Consider the following 14,666-nt stretch of genomic DNA (forward strand, 5'->3'; position numbering starts at 1 on the left):
CTTTTCAGTGTAATTCTTGTAATGCATGTAAATATATTTATTATGCTTCCCAATTTATTCACCCTGATACTGGTCATTCTTATAGGCTTGATTTCAATGCTGACTGTAAGAGTATTGGATTAGTTTATCTGGCACAATGTAATGCAGGTTCTTGTTTTTATGTTGGCAAAACTCATCGCTCCTTGAAAGAAAGTATACTTGAGCATATATACAATATTCGTAAATTAAAACTATCCACTGGCAAAACAGGTTAACATTTTTGGTGTCACATTCTTTTAAATTTACATTGCTGCAGTTGACTGATTTTAATTTTAGAGGGGGTGATTATTTGACTAAAACTGAATGCTTTGAATTGAAATGGATACTAGAATTGCAAGCCGACAAATGTTCTGGGTTAAATGACACTGTATCTTTAACACCTGTATTGAAGTTATGTGCTTTAGCTCGTTAACTTTTAATGTTTTAGGTATTTAAAGGAATATTGTGTATGTCTTTTAATGTTCTGAAGATGAGCCTAGGGGTGTTAAAGCACTTATTGCTTATTATTAAATGATCATATTTTATTTTATTCTTGCTGTGTTGGTTGGTCCTTTCTCCCTCTATAATATTTTGTTTTTTATTGTTTGGACCATCCTTTATCCACCGTATCTGCTTGTCTACTTTTGCAAATATGTGACATTAGAAAAATGAGGACCTTTGGCAACTTCCGGAAACACTCTGAGCAGCATTCATTTTTAGACAAAACTATACATCTATGAAATTAAAATCACAAACTCAGCAAGACAACTGTAATGTGCACCATAATTTAGAGTTACAAATGCAGAAACATTTAGAGCATTACAAACATGATAATTAGGGTCTCTGCAGCCATAAAAGTCTTACTTGTAGGGGAACTATGAGTATCTAGGAGTGGCTGGTAAACGTCAGGGAGAGGTTTATGTTAGTAGGCAATACTGCATAGGATGGGTGTTATGTTGTGACAGTACAAATGTCAGACTGTTGGGTATGTGGTCACAAAGTTGAAATACAAGTAACTGATCACAATAGAAGCAGTATATCATGCAATGAACTGCAAACTTTTTTTTGTACAGACATCAGTGACTATAAATTGACTGGGCACATGACTGTGATAAATGTTATCACATAATATTCTATATTTTCTTATAGGTAAAATATTAAAAAGTGAAAATTTGCATTTAAAAACTTGTAGAATCACTTTCCTGCCACTATTATCCATGAGTTTGTGTATGTTTGATTAAAAAAAAAACTTCTGAAGTTAAATTTAAGAACAATATTGTCAAAACTCTAGTAATTAAAAACAAGCATTTTATTTGTTTTTAGTGTTACAAGTAATGAAGAAAAAATGAAGATATTATCAGGTTTGGTGGAAGTGTCAGCACTTTTCTTCTGAAGAAACATTTATGTCTCCGAGCGAAAAGCACAGAAAAGAATTGAAAAAAGGTAATTCCTGTATATAGAGGTGTTTCTACTACTCACATGTTGTTTAAATGGAAATACACATCTTTACCATTCTGTGTTCAGACAGGCAGGCCAACATTTATTTATATATTTTAGTTAGTTAATTAACTGTCCATTCAAAATTGTTTAATAGCACATTTTAATAACCTGGCTATCTATCCAAATAAATAAACAGGTCGGAGACTGCCTGTGCTTCTTGAAGCTTCATTTGACAGGGCAGTCATTATTCTTACTATGTCATGCATGATCACCCTTTAAGCAAGTGGGATTGTCAAAGACTACAGAAGTATTTTTCTTTTAAATATAAGAGATAAATGTTTTGCCTCTTGCTGTTTTATTTGTGCTGAGTATTACTGAATTCAGTAATTATGTGTTTTAAGAAAACCAATTTAGCATGAAAAAGAACATGTCAATAGTTACTTTCCTGAATTAAGTGGTCTGTATTAATAAAAAATAAGTGTATAGGTTCATGGTAAGTACTACACTAGTGCCATTTTAAACCTAATTTCCCTTTCAAAGGTGAGAATCAAACCCTGTATTTGTGAGGTAAACACTTAAATATTTTAACTGTTATGCTAACTCCCATCCCCCAATGTTAAAAAATGCATGGCAAAAAAGAAAAAAGAAAAAAAAAAAAAAAAAAGAACAAGTGAGCTGTATATTATGAATATTCTTATGTTTTATCTGCTCTCTTACTCTTTTAGGGACATAGTTGATCTGTTTGTCCTTTGTAACTCATACAATCTTATAATATGGAACAATTAACTCTTTCTGCCCCTTAAGACATATCTCAGTGATACAGCTTGCTATGTCTGTAGTCCTCTCCAGAATACAAATCACATCCTCATTAAGAGTTGATTCCAGACACATGTTGTGATTTGAGTCAATTTATTATTGATGTACAACTCAGATGTCTGAGTATGAGCAAATAAAAAATAATGGCTAGAATAATATTGTTATGTTTATTTCATTCCAATATACACTGGCCTGTCCAAGTCATTTTCATCCATAGACCACCTGACTACTGAACAATTATAACCACTTTATTGACTGTATATACCAGAGATTCCAGATTTTAATCAATTAAAAAGTAGCAATGGTCACAATAATGTATTTAGTTGTTTCACTCAAACACATACTAGCTCTGCCAAACTAGATCATTGACTGTTTCGTTATTATCAGATAAAAACAAATGAAAACAGACGTCAGACATTCATTATCAGACTGCCTCTATATCCACTGATTATAGCCACTTTATTGACTGCATATGCTTCCGATGTTCTAGGATGTCTGATCATTATCTAATAAGTGAATAAATGAATAAATAAATGTTGTTTGTCTACAATGAATAAATAAATAAAGATCACAAAAATATATTTCAGTTCATTGCTGTCACACATAAAATTCAGCCAGTTGCATCCCCCCTATATGCTTGTATGACACACACACACACACACACACACACACACACACACACACACACACACACACACACACACACACACACACACACACACACACACTCATTGAGAGCATACCTCAGATGTCTGATTGTGATCAACTATGCAAATAAATAATTGTATACTGACTCAAATAGTGTATGTACCTATCAAGTGCAAACATTTTGTTAATTGCGTTTGCTTCTAATGCCTGACTATGATCTAATGAATGAATGCATACATAAATAAATAATGGTTACAGTAATTCATTTCATCTCATTGACGTCATGCACATACAGTGCATCCTACTGCAACCTCTTACACACACGTGTCCACACCACTTATAACCTTTTATTGACTGTGAGCTCTTTAGATGCCCAACTATGATTAAATGAATGGATATATAAAGAAACAATTGCAACAGTAATATATTTCAGCTCTTTTCTGTCATGGATATACCATGTAAGTGACAATTATCTACCCTACACACAAAATATTAACTGCACAGAAGAGAAAAATCTATACTGTCCTGCAGGTTGTCTATAAGTGGTAATACTGCATAAAAGAACATGCACAGTCAAATAAAATCTGCACTACATAAGAGCATAGTAAACTACGTATGATTTAATAAAAATACATTCATTTAGTAAGAAATGTCTCTATTCGTAATGCTCTTGTTCATATGTTTAGAATCCACATGCTAGAGTTCTCTAACTTTCATTCAGACTGACTCAGGTACCAGTCAGCTAAGGTATCCTGAGCCAATGGAAACAGCTACTCACTATGTTGCCCTGCAGCCCAATCATCAACCACTGAAGTGCTATTTCTGCCCCGCAGAATGGTCACAAGAGTTTGTAATAAGACATACATACTTTATATGGATTAAGTGAAAAGGATATAGTCTTTTGAAAGTAGCCCACCAGAATTATCCACCATTTTAACACATAAATCAAGTCCACATAACTGCACACATGAGAACTTTTGAGCTCCCCAAAATGGAAAAATTAGCTATTTCTTAAGTTGAAGAAGCACATCAAACCATATTTAAGGAAAATCCATGTGGACATTCCACACTGGAGCTCAAGCCTCATTCTGTGGCCATCAAGCAGTTGTTTGATGCCTGGTGGCAGCAAGCAATGTATGTGCATAACTGTATCTTTATGGAGTTAGGTATAAAGCTTGCATCACCTCCAGCCTATCCACATACCACACTACTTTTGATTAACGTGGATTAGCATAGTTGTTATTAATCTTTTGAGATCTGTTAACTGTCTTTCATGTGTGATTGTGTACAAGATAATAGTCATGAACAGGATAGGATGGCTGTGGTATTCCCTTTTCTCCAGGATCTTATGTAACCTTTTAGGATCTCAAGGAGAGATTCTCGGAAGAAAATGATAATGATGTCACCCCATTCTGCTTTTCCTAAGAATGATGTCACCCCTATTCTGCTTTTCCTAAGGATGATGTCTGTGTTAAAGATGGTGTTAGACTCATAAGAGGCATTTTGTATAGGCTTTTTCCCTCTTTCTTGGAAGAAAGCATAAGGAGCTCTGAGTCTTCTAAGTCTTAGAGCTAATCATCAGGGATGCTATTTAAGAAGTATGGATGAACCCTGATTTTGTACCTCAGTTATGCCCTGAGAAAGAAAAATGCCTTTTAGAAACTGCCACCAGAGTCAGCATATTACTTTACCAGATGTTCACATGCTGACTGCTAAATGGTTTCTTTGGGGCATCTCAGATTTAGGAAACCACAATACAACATTTTGTCATTTGCTGCCAAAGAGTCATGGTTTTTTAGCAGATGTTGGAAGAGGATGCACTGCTTTGCCTCATTTGGGTTTAGAAATTTAAGCTATTCATCTCTCCTATTTTTCTTCAAGTTATACTTGGTGAAGAAAGTACTAGAGATGAAAGGACTCTTCCTAGAGGCTGGACTCAAGAAGGTCCTTTGTGAGACCCTGTACTCAGCTTCTGTGGTATAATACATGTCCCAGTGCAATTTTTGCTGTGATGAGATCTTGGGTAAGGCAGCAGGCTCGGGAATATGCTTTATATTATATTATAGCTGAGGCTGATGTCCTCCAAGGATCAAAGTAGCAGCATCCTATATGTCCATTTTCAGTGGGATCAGCATTACACCCACCTTGTTCATGCCCTAGTAGAAAAGCCTTCAAAAAGAAAGCAGGGCATCACCTCTTCGGGCAGTGTGTATGATTCCCCTTCTGTCATGTTCTCTCCTTCATCTATGTGACTCCTCCAGTTCTAGAAGAAGCATTGGCATTCAAAGAAAAACTATAAACATCAGAAAGTTGTGTTTGCTATAGTGCCAACAAATCTCTCAGTTTATGTAATTCCATAAGGGGTGCTGAGCAAGGATGACAACAGTCTGGGGCTGCATTTGAATTTGCACCTCAGACACATACTGATGATCTCAGTCCCTCATACCATAAAGGGATTGTCTGGTGAATCAGTCAATGCCACTATAGCTGTATGGGTGAGCCCATGTTCTTCTGCTATGAGGAGATGTGCAAGTTATCCAGAAACATGATGATGGACAGAGGTTTTAATACTGGTTCTTCATTGCCCCAAAGGTGTCAAATAAGAGCCACCCAATTTTGTACCTCAACAAATTCTATCAACATTAACCAAATAATTCAGCAGAACGGCAGTTCTAAAACTCCAATAAACAAACAAAAAGAACGCCTTGGACCACGGTCTTCTCCTCTATAGTGTCAACACCAAAATCACAGAGCGCCAGTGAAATTAACGCTTTTATTCACCAAGAAAAAATAAATACATGCGTTTTCATCCTACATACAGGACTTCATCAGACAACCATTTTTGAGTCAAAAAGCCATTTAAATAATCTCTAAGTCACCTGTTTAATTGTTAATCCAATGAAATACATCTCCTTCAGTTTAAACTAACAAATCTCTCTTTACATCTCATAAATATTAATGCCTACTCTCTGAAAGTGTCTTGTGCTAAACTTGATCATTCCACATCATTTATTTATATAAATAGTTTGAATTAAAATACATATAATAAACATTCATGAATAATTTACTAATAAATTATTATAAAACATCTCATTAAAAATATCTTAAATAAATTAGTTTAAAAACTCAGGTATGTGAAGACTATGTATTTGTTTCCTGTGTGTGTGTATCAATAAAGATTTCCTTAAACCTATGTTTCGTGTATATTCTACCCCCATCTGGTGTTCATTTTACAAAATTACATGTTTGAGTTTTTCAAATGTTATTAGCCTTTAATTTCAACAGAGAAGAAATTGATATAAAGTCATTCATTCCCGTTTTTTTTCCTGCATCGAGGTTGACCTGCCACCAAAGCTCCCTACTTTCTAATATTTCTTCCCACAGGCCTCCTCTAATGCCTGGTTTAACTTGATCCAGAACAAAAAATTCATATTTAAATTTAGTGCAGGAAATAGAATGGCCTAAAAAATTTGATGGAAAGGAATGGACATAGTAAAAATAAAGGGAATAGAAATAAAGTAGGAACATACAAGTGTGGCAGGTGCCACCAATGTTCGTACATTATAAACAGGGGAGAAGTATATATTGAAAGCAGAACGAGATGGTTAGGCAGTAAAGGTTTTTTTAACTGTGATAGTAGAGGGGTCGTGTATCTTGTTATCTGTCAGTCCTGTCAGTCTTTTTATGTAGGGAAGACAGAAAGACAACTGAAAAGAAGGATATACGAACATTCTTATGACATCACAAAATATATACCCATTCCTTTCCATGGTGGCAGGAAAAAAACCGGGAATGAATGACTTTATATCAATTTCTTCTCTGTTGAAATTAAAGGCTAATAACATTTGAAAAACTCAAACATGTAATTTTGTAAAATGAACACCAGATGGGGGTAGAATATACACGAAACATAGGTTTAAGGAAATCTTTATTGATACACACACACAGGAAACAAATACATAGTCTTCACATACCTGAGTTTTTAAACTAATTTATTTAAGATATTTTTAATGAGATGTTTTATAATAATTTATTAGTAAATTATTCATGAATGTTTATTATATGTATTTTAATTCAAACTATTTATATAAATAAATGATGTGGAATGATCAAGTTTAGCACAAGACACTTTCAGAGAGTAGGCATTAATATTTATGAGATGTTAGTTTAAACTGAAGGAGATGTATTTCATTGGATTAACAATTAAACAGGTGACTTAGAGATTATTTAAATGGCTTTTTGAGTCAAAAATGGTTGTCTGATGAAGTCCTGTATGTAGGATGAAAACGCATGTATTTATTTTTTCTTGGTGAATAAAAGCGTTAATTTCACTGGCGCTCTGTGATTTTGGTGTTGACACTATAGAGGAGAAGACCGCGGTCCAAGGCGTTCTTTTTGTTTGTAAATTCTATCAACATATCTAGTATAGTGTATTCCAAATGGTCACTTTGCAGAGAATCATGATTTACTTCTATGTAGGTATATGGATGATGTGATTGGCCATGATGGCTGGTTTTATGCCCATTACAGTTTAGGTCCATTTAAAAGATGCTTTTGGGTGTGTATAAAACACTGGAAAAACTCCCTTATCAGCCTCAACAAAAAGTTGAGATCCCTCATCAAATCCTCTAAAGCTAGCTATGGAAACATAATTGCAGAAAATAGTAAAGACAACCAAAAGGCCTTCTATAGTTATGTAAAGAATATCCACGGCAATACCCAGATTTGGTCTGAGCTACTGCACAATGGTACCTCCTATACGAAGTAAACAGATATTGCCAATATACTGGCCGACAGATTCAGTGCCAACTATACCCCTCTCTCCCCCACATGGGATGAGTCACAATACCAGTAGATTGCCAGGCACCCAGTATTACTGCTGCACAGGTTAAAACAGCACTGTCCAAAGCCAAGAATACAGCTTCTATAGGACCTGACAATATCCCTGGCTGTGTTCTATATAAACTACAGAGTGAACAGGCACCTTACCTGTGTGCCCTGTTCAATCACAGCCTCACCTCAGGCTTTGTCCCTAACAAATGGCGCACGGCTAGAGTCATCCCTCTCCACAAAGGAGGAGCGACTACAGACCCTGCAAACTATCTCCCCATTAGCCTGACGAGTCTGATATGCAAAGTTATGGAACGCATCATCATGGACCTAATTTACAAGGCTTTAGGGAATCTCCAAACTCTGGATCTCACACAGTTTGGTTTTGTGAAGGTTAGATCACGCCTGCTCAACTTGGTTGACTTCTTTGAGTCAGTCACCAGAGCTGTGGATGAAGGCAAGGTGGTTCATGCAGCCTACTTTGATCTGGCCAAGGCCTTTAATACCATTCCCCACTCAGGAATCATAGAAAAACTTACTAAGCTAGACATCAACCCGTATTTCACTAGGTGGGTTGCAAACTGGCTCACAGGTAGAACCAACAGTATGAAAGTAGCTGACTCCAAGTCAGACTGCCGGCCAGTCATGAGTGGAGTCCCACAGGGTTCGGGCCTGGGTCCTCCCCTGTTTGGTATCTACTTCTCTGAAGTCCAGGCCAACACGAAGGGACTCAGGCTGACAAAGTTCACAGAAGATTGCAAGTAGGGAGCTATTATTAAGTCCCCAAGTGATGTTGACATCCTACAGAAAAGCCTCACTGAGACCAACAAATGATGTCAGAACCATGGCCTTAAGCTCAATGCCAAAAAATGTGTTGTCATCCCCTTTGAGAAAAACATGGTTCTCATGAATTACCACATCGATGGTAGTCCACTGATCAGAGAAGGCATTATAAGACATCTGGGAACACAGGTTAACAGCAGCCTCTCCTTTGACCACCACATTGCCACTGTGGTCAGAAAGTCCTTCTATGTGGCACATCTCATTACTAAGGGTTTTGTATCCAGGAAGAAAGAGGTCATTGTCACCCTCTACTCTTCCCTCATTAGGCCAATCATCGAGTACAATGCCCCATGTGGCATGTACCTCACTAGACACCTGCAACAACTGGAGAGGCCGCAAAAGTACCTCACAAAGAGGATCCTAGGCCTTAAACATTTGTCCTATATGGACAGACACAACAAACTCCATCTATTCTCTGTCTCATATCACCTACTTAGAGGCGATCTCTGCTTGACTTACAAAGCCATGTCTGACCCAGCTCGGGTAGAAATGCTACATCTAAAAAAAATCCCAAACCCTCTGCACCACACGCTCCAGTGACCTCAACCTCATTACCACAATCAACAGAACATGCTGGAGGGACAGATTCATAACCCAGAGAATGCCCATGCTATGGAATAGACTTCCCATACATGTCAAGCAGAGCACCTCACTGGCCCTCTTCAAGAGAAATCTTGATGAATGGATGGGAAATAGAAAATTCACAGACACTATTCATGCCAAAATCTTTTATTGCAAAGCTTTCGGGTCTACACCCTTCATCAGTACATATATAAATCAATTTTCTCACTGTTTAAACAGGGGAGTATTATCAAATCACATGCTTCAACCAGCCTATCATCCTAACCAACATACAAATCTTAAAAAAATACAATTTAATTCTAAAACTATCTAAAAGTCATACACATTAGTCTAACACTTAAAATGTGACATTTAAACATTGTGGAATAACAAAATCAATTTAAAAAACATTTTAAGAAATCATTAAATTCTTAAATTCTCTCATTTTGTCTTTTTACTAATAATGCGGTCAGTTTAAAACCAGTCTTAGTAAAAAGACAAAGTGAGAGAATTTAATGATTTCTTAAAATGTTTTTTAAATTGATTTTATGTTATTCCACAATGTTTAAATGTCACATTTTAAGTGTTAGACTAATGTGTATGACTTTTAGATAGTTTTATAATTAAATTGTATTTTTTTAAGATTTGTATGTTGGTTAGGATGATAGGCTGGCTGAAGCATGTGATTTGATAATACTCCCCTTTTTAAACAGTGAGAAAATTGATTTATATATGTACTGATGAAGGGTGTAGACCTGAAAGCTTTGCAATAAAAGATTTTGGCGTGAATAGTGTTGGTTTCGTATATAGTCTTTGTGCAGTAAATAGAAAATTCACACCAGGGATCCCTCCAGTGGCTTTTCACGACAGAGGCAGTGGGAACTAAGGTCGGGTGATATGATGCCATGGTAATCCTATGGGCTAGGCTTGTAAAGGCTCCAGGGCCATTAGCCTAGTACACACCTATGAACCTATAACATCTAGTTGAGCGCATGACTGTTTTTGCTTTCCTCAGTGCCCAAAGTGTTCACAAAGGCTACAGGGTCTGAAAGCTTGCAAAAACAAAGGTATCTTACAATTTCTGTATGTGGATAAGTATCACATGTGGCACTGAGCTGGGTCTTCTTTGGGACATCTTCCTGAGGGCATTTTCATAGATTTAATCCTTAAAACTCACTACAAACTGGAATATGTCTTTCCTGCTAGCAATTCTGAAGAATTCTTCATCAGTGCAAATTTGAACACTCTTAAATGGCAGTCATTCTTGCTTGGATGGAAGCCTATGATGTCTTAGTCACACTAATGAATTTGGGTCTTTCACTCAAGCACACACTAATCCTGACAAACTTGATCATTGGTGGTTTAATTATGATCTTGAGAGAGGATGTATTGCAGGTTCCAAGTCTGTACTGTGCTGACCTTCTGGGCTGGAATAGCAGATGCATGTTTCCTTTCAATAGCAGATAAGTAACATAGACAAAAACATTCCAAATAAAAAATTATTAGACTGGAACAATAATTAATTGCTACTCTAGTTCAAAGACTACCATGCCAACAGAAGTTTACGATCTTTGGTACCAGGCATGAACCAGTCTGTATCCCTGCCAATTGTGGAATCAGGAGATCACTGCTGGGCCCATTTCTGTGTTCACTCTTTATTAATGCTCTATTATGGGATACTCCCAGCTTGAAGTGCATTCTTTATGCTGACAGCATAGCTTTTAAAAGTGCAGGTAGAACCTCTTATGAAATAGCCAGTAATTTGCAATCTAATTTCAAAGCTACATGGAAATGGCTCTTAACCAGTGGTCTGACAATCAACACCACTATGACCTCCCTAATTCTTTCTGGTGCAGCACAAAGGCTAAAACTATGCTACCCTCTGATAGTCACTAATGCCTCATACTACCCTCTCCCCTTCACCACTGGTCAGGGATACCTTGGAGTCCTGGATTCTCCCTATCCTATTTTACTCATGTCAAAATACAAGCAAATAGTAGGGTCTATTGGCTAAAAGCTGCATACTCTGTCTCCACTCTGCTTACTCGGGAAGCCAGACAGGCCATAGTCATCAGCATCCTAATCGTTAGACTTGAATATTCTTTGCTGTTACTGCAATGAACACATCAACTAACTCCTGACTTTACAGAGCACTGAAAATAAAATTCTCAGATTCTTAGAGTTCTCAAACTATACTGTGCATCACATCATAACAATAAAAAGGGCTAGATGGCTATCCATCTCTGCTAAGGCAGAGGTTCTCCTCAGCACCATTACACATAAGTTGGTTAACGCAAGCTGCTGTCCATCTTTGAAAAACTACCTTTTTGACCATGAACTGTCATACTGCATACAGCATTTATATGCTTTTCTACTTGCTAGACCTGCATGTAAATAAACTAATAGTGAGAATGTTATGCCCCAGTTTACTAGGACAGAAAACTAGATGGAAACAAGCTGCTCACCAACTTAAGTATTTGAAATAAAGAACAAAAGGTGTTACATTAAATAAATACAAAAGCATATGTTTTATCCACAAGACTCTTAACTGCCCGCTACATGGGGGGATATATAAAAAAATATGTTTTACAAAAATTTATTTGTTTTGAACACTTCTATGTATGTTCTTCCATTGTAATGTTGTAGTCAAGTAATATGTCAATCATACACTTCTGAACCTAATGTTGTACACTCACATTTTCAAACAGCTGTCTAATACCTGACATACTGTTCAGTTATCTGCATTCCTCACTAATGTGATACTGTAGTCATTTTAGATCTGTTTTTCATTCAAGCTATTTGCTTGTGTTGCCACTGGCCTTGGTCTTGGCTGAAAAGGATCTTCAGACTAGTTAAACTACCTGATTAACAATTTCAGATAAATAAATTAAAAAAAAATCCCCCTACTTCCCTAGTTGGTCAATCTGCAGCTAACTCTAATATTCACCTGGAACTATATTATTGTTCTTTGAGTTCTTTTAAGGTCTAGATGTGCTTTATCTTATTCTACTTTTCATAATATTCTGGAAGGAAAACACGTGGCCCAGTGCCAGTTGCTCAAGTAGTTCCTTAAGGGACTGCCACAGAACAGCATCTGTTTGAGGCAACCACCCTACTAAGCGGCCCGATATTCATAGTCAGCCAGCTTTGAGAGGCCGCCATTTGAGCCTGCAAGCTCATTATCAATGAAGCTTGTTTCCTAAGAGACTTATTTCCAAATACTGTCATCTTTGCTTTTCACAACTTAGAACTCCCTATTGAAGATGGTTTAAAAGATTTCACTGAATCAGGCTATTTATCTCCTGGTCTTCTTTGCAGGAGGAGAAACTAAGATAGAAAATATCATTCATACCTATCCACTCAGGTGCTGCCTAAGAAGGGTGCACAAAATTTATGAAAATGAGTCTATTATTTATCTTATTTCTTTTGGATATGGAAAGTGTCAAGTAAATATTCTCCAGTAGATTTTCAACTTATCTTTCGCAAAAGGTCAGCCAACCAGCTACCGGCAAATGCTGCATTCAAAATATACTCCACATAGACTGGCTGTGTGGCATAGAGAGATAAAGTCCTGGATGAAGCATTGATTTGCAGCTTGGGCAGTGGAAAAGCTGGGCAGTGGATGGGTATGAGAAAGAGGCAAATGACAGCTAACCTGCTTTGGCAAAAGGGAATCGTGGGTCAGTGGCTGTGTCATTGCATGCAACTGGAGGGTTGCAGGAAAGTCACTCATTAACTAGAGACATAAGCTTAGTTTACCAAGCTTGTGATGGCAGTTTTCAATGGCATGTGACTGCCTAAGTTTGACAAGGAGTAGATGGACATAGTAGGCCCTCATAGTCACATAGGCACATACATCATAATTTATGTAATGTTGCTTGGGTTATATGATATATAGCAATATATGTGAAGCATAACGTTTGTTAATTTTAACTTGTCAATGGAGTTTGATTACTTTTATATAACTTTAAATGCCCCTGTGTTACAAGTGATGATTCAATAAAGGTTTTTTAAAAAAGAATCAGATATCTTTGAGTTGGCTTTTCTCTGGGTTATAGCGTCTGGAACATCAGTCAGTTATGATCTTGTTCTTTGTAACCAGAATGCTCTGTTTGGGATTCAGATCCATTTAGGGCACATCAAGGATGGTCTTAGTAGTTGTCTTTAAAAAAAGAACACTTTCTTACTGTAGTGGGTGATCTGATGGAACTCCCTGCTTTTTAGGTCAAGAATACCCTCCTAATATCCATCTATGGATGAGTGCTCCTTCCATCTGCAGCTGCTGATGACATTCCATGTAAGTTTCACAAATATATCATTTCATATCTATTGTTTTGTTATGTATCATATCTGTGTTATGTCTTGATTTGCAGGTGGTTCACTGTTTACTAAACACAAAACTGCAGTCTGCTAGCACGAATAATGCTACATTGCTTGCATGTTACATCACTGAATGAATAAACTAAAGGTGAATGTTTAGAACTGTAGGAGTTTGCTAACAAAATGCTGAATTAAGACTGGTAAAGAAACATCAAAGCTAAGACCCATCATGTAGCTTTAGATATGTCACTGTTGTCATGGGAATGTATACATAGAGACAAAGATTAAGTGCACATAAAAATGATGGCACAGATTAAAGTAGCATAGTGAGTGGGATAAATCCTGAGTTTATGAATGACTGTTTACCCTACTGAGACAGTTATAATATTTGATCCGGTTGTGCTTTGCCTAATCAAGTAGAAGATGTTCGCACCCAAGTGTCATGGTTTAGTAGAAGATTATCTTCTCCATCTGAGAGGCCAAGCCTTGGAACCTAATGAAGGGACCAAAGTCAGGAGTCTTAACTTTTTGGTGTGAATCAGCTCATCTACAAATAGAATATAAGTATCATGGAAGTGAGGGGAAAAGGCTTCTGCTACCTAGTGTACATATGAGTATACATGTAGTGAGTGAGCTGATGAGTATACATGTAGTGAGTGAGCTGATGAGTATACACGTAGTGAGTGAGCTGATGAGTATACACACAGTGAGTGAGCTGATGAGTATACATGCAGTGAGTGAGCTGATGAGTATACACGTAGTGAGTGAGCTGATGAGTAAGCACATAGTGAGTGAGCTTATGAGTAAACACATAGTGAGTGAGTGAGCTCATGAGTATACACATAATGAGTGTACTTATGAGTATACACATAGTGAGTGAATGAGCTTATGAGCATACACGTAGTGAGTGAGTGCATGAGTGAGCTTATGAGTATACACATAGTGAGTGTACTTATGAGTATACACATAGTGAATGAATGTGCTTATAAGTATACTCCTAATGAGTGAGCGAGCTTATGAGTATACACATAATGAATGTACTTATGAATATACATTTAATGAATGTACTTATGAGTATACATGTAGTGAGTGCACTTATGAGTATACACGTAGTGAGTGAGCTTATGAATATACACATAGTGAGTTTACTTATGAGTATACATGTAGTGAGTATATGTGTAGTGAATGAG

At 36.8% G+C, this 14,666-nt stretch overlaps 1 protein-coding gene across 9 annotated transcripts in view; it reads left to right on the top strand.

Annotated features, from left to right (window-relative positions):
* The window catches only part of CHST15 (carbohydrate sulfotransferase 15), a 966,917-nt gene that overhangs the window by 462,895 nt on the left and 489,356 nt on the right, over window positions 1-14,666 (top strand). For 6 of the 9 annotated variants that reach the window (XM_044056008.1, XM_044056009.1, XM_044056010.1 and 3 more), the window contains 2 exons: window positions 1,342-1,461; window positions 13,381-13,453. The exons of 1 other annotated variant lie outside the window; for it this stretch is intronic. The gene's annotated coding sequence lies outside the window, so the exon portion shown is untranslated. The remainder of the gene's footprint in view (window positions 1-1,341; window positions 1,462-13,380; window positions 13,454-14,666) is intronic. 2 more of the 9 variants (XM_044056012.1, XM_044056011.1) reach the window with 2 other exon arrangements.

Source organism: Protopterus annectens, chromosome 14.part0 (genome assembly GCF_019279795.1).
Source record: "Protopterus annectens isolate FY-2018-M chromosome 14.part0, PAN1.0, whole genome shotgun sequence".
NCBI classification, from domain to species: Eukaryota; Metazoa; Chordata; order Ceratodontiformes; family Protopteridae; genus Protopterus; species Protopterus annectens.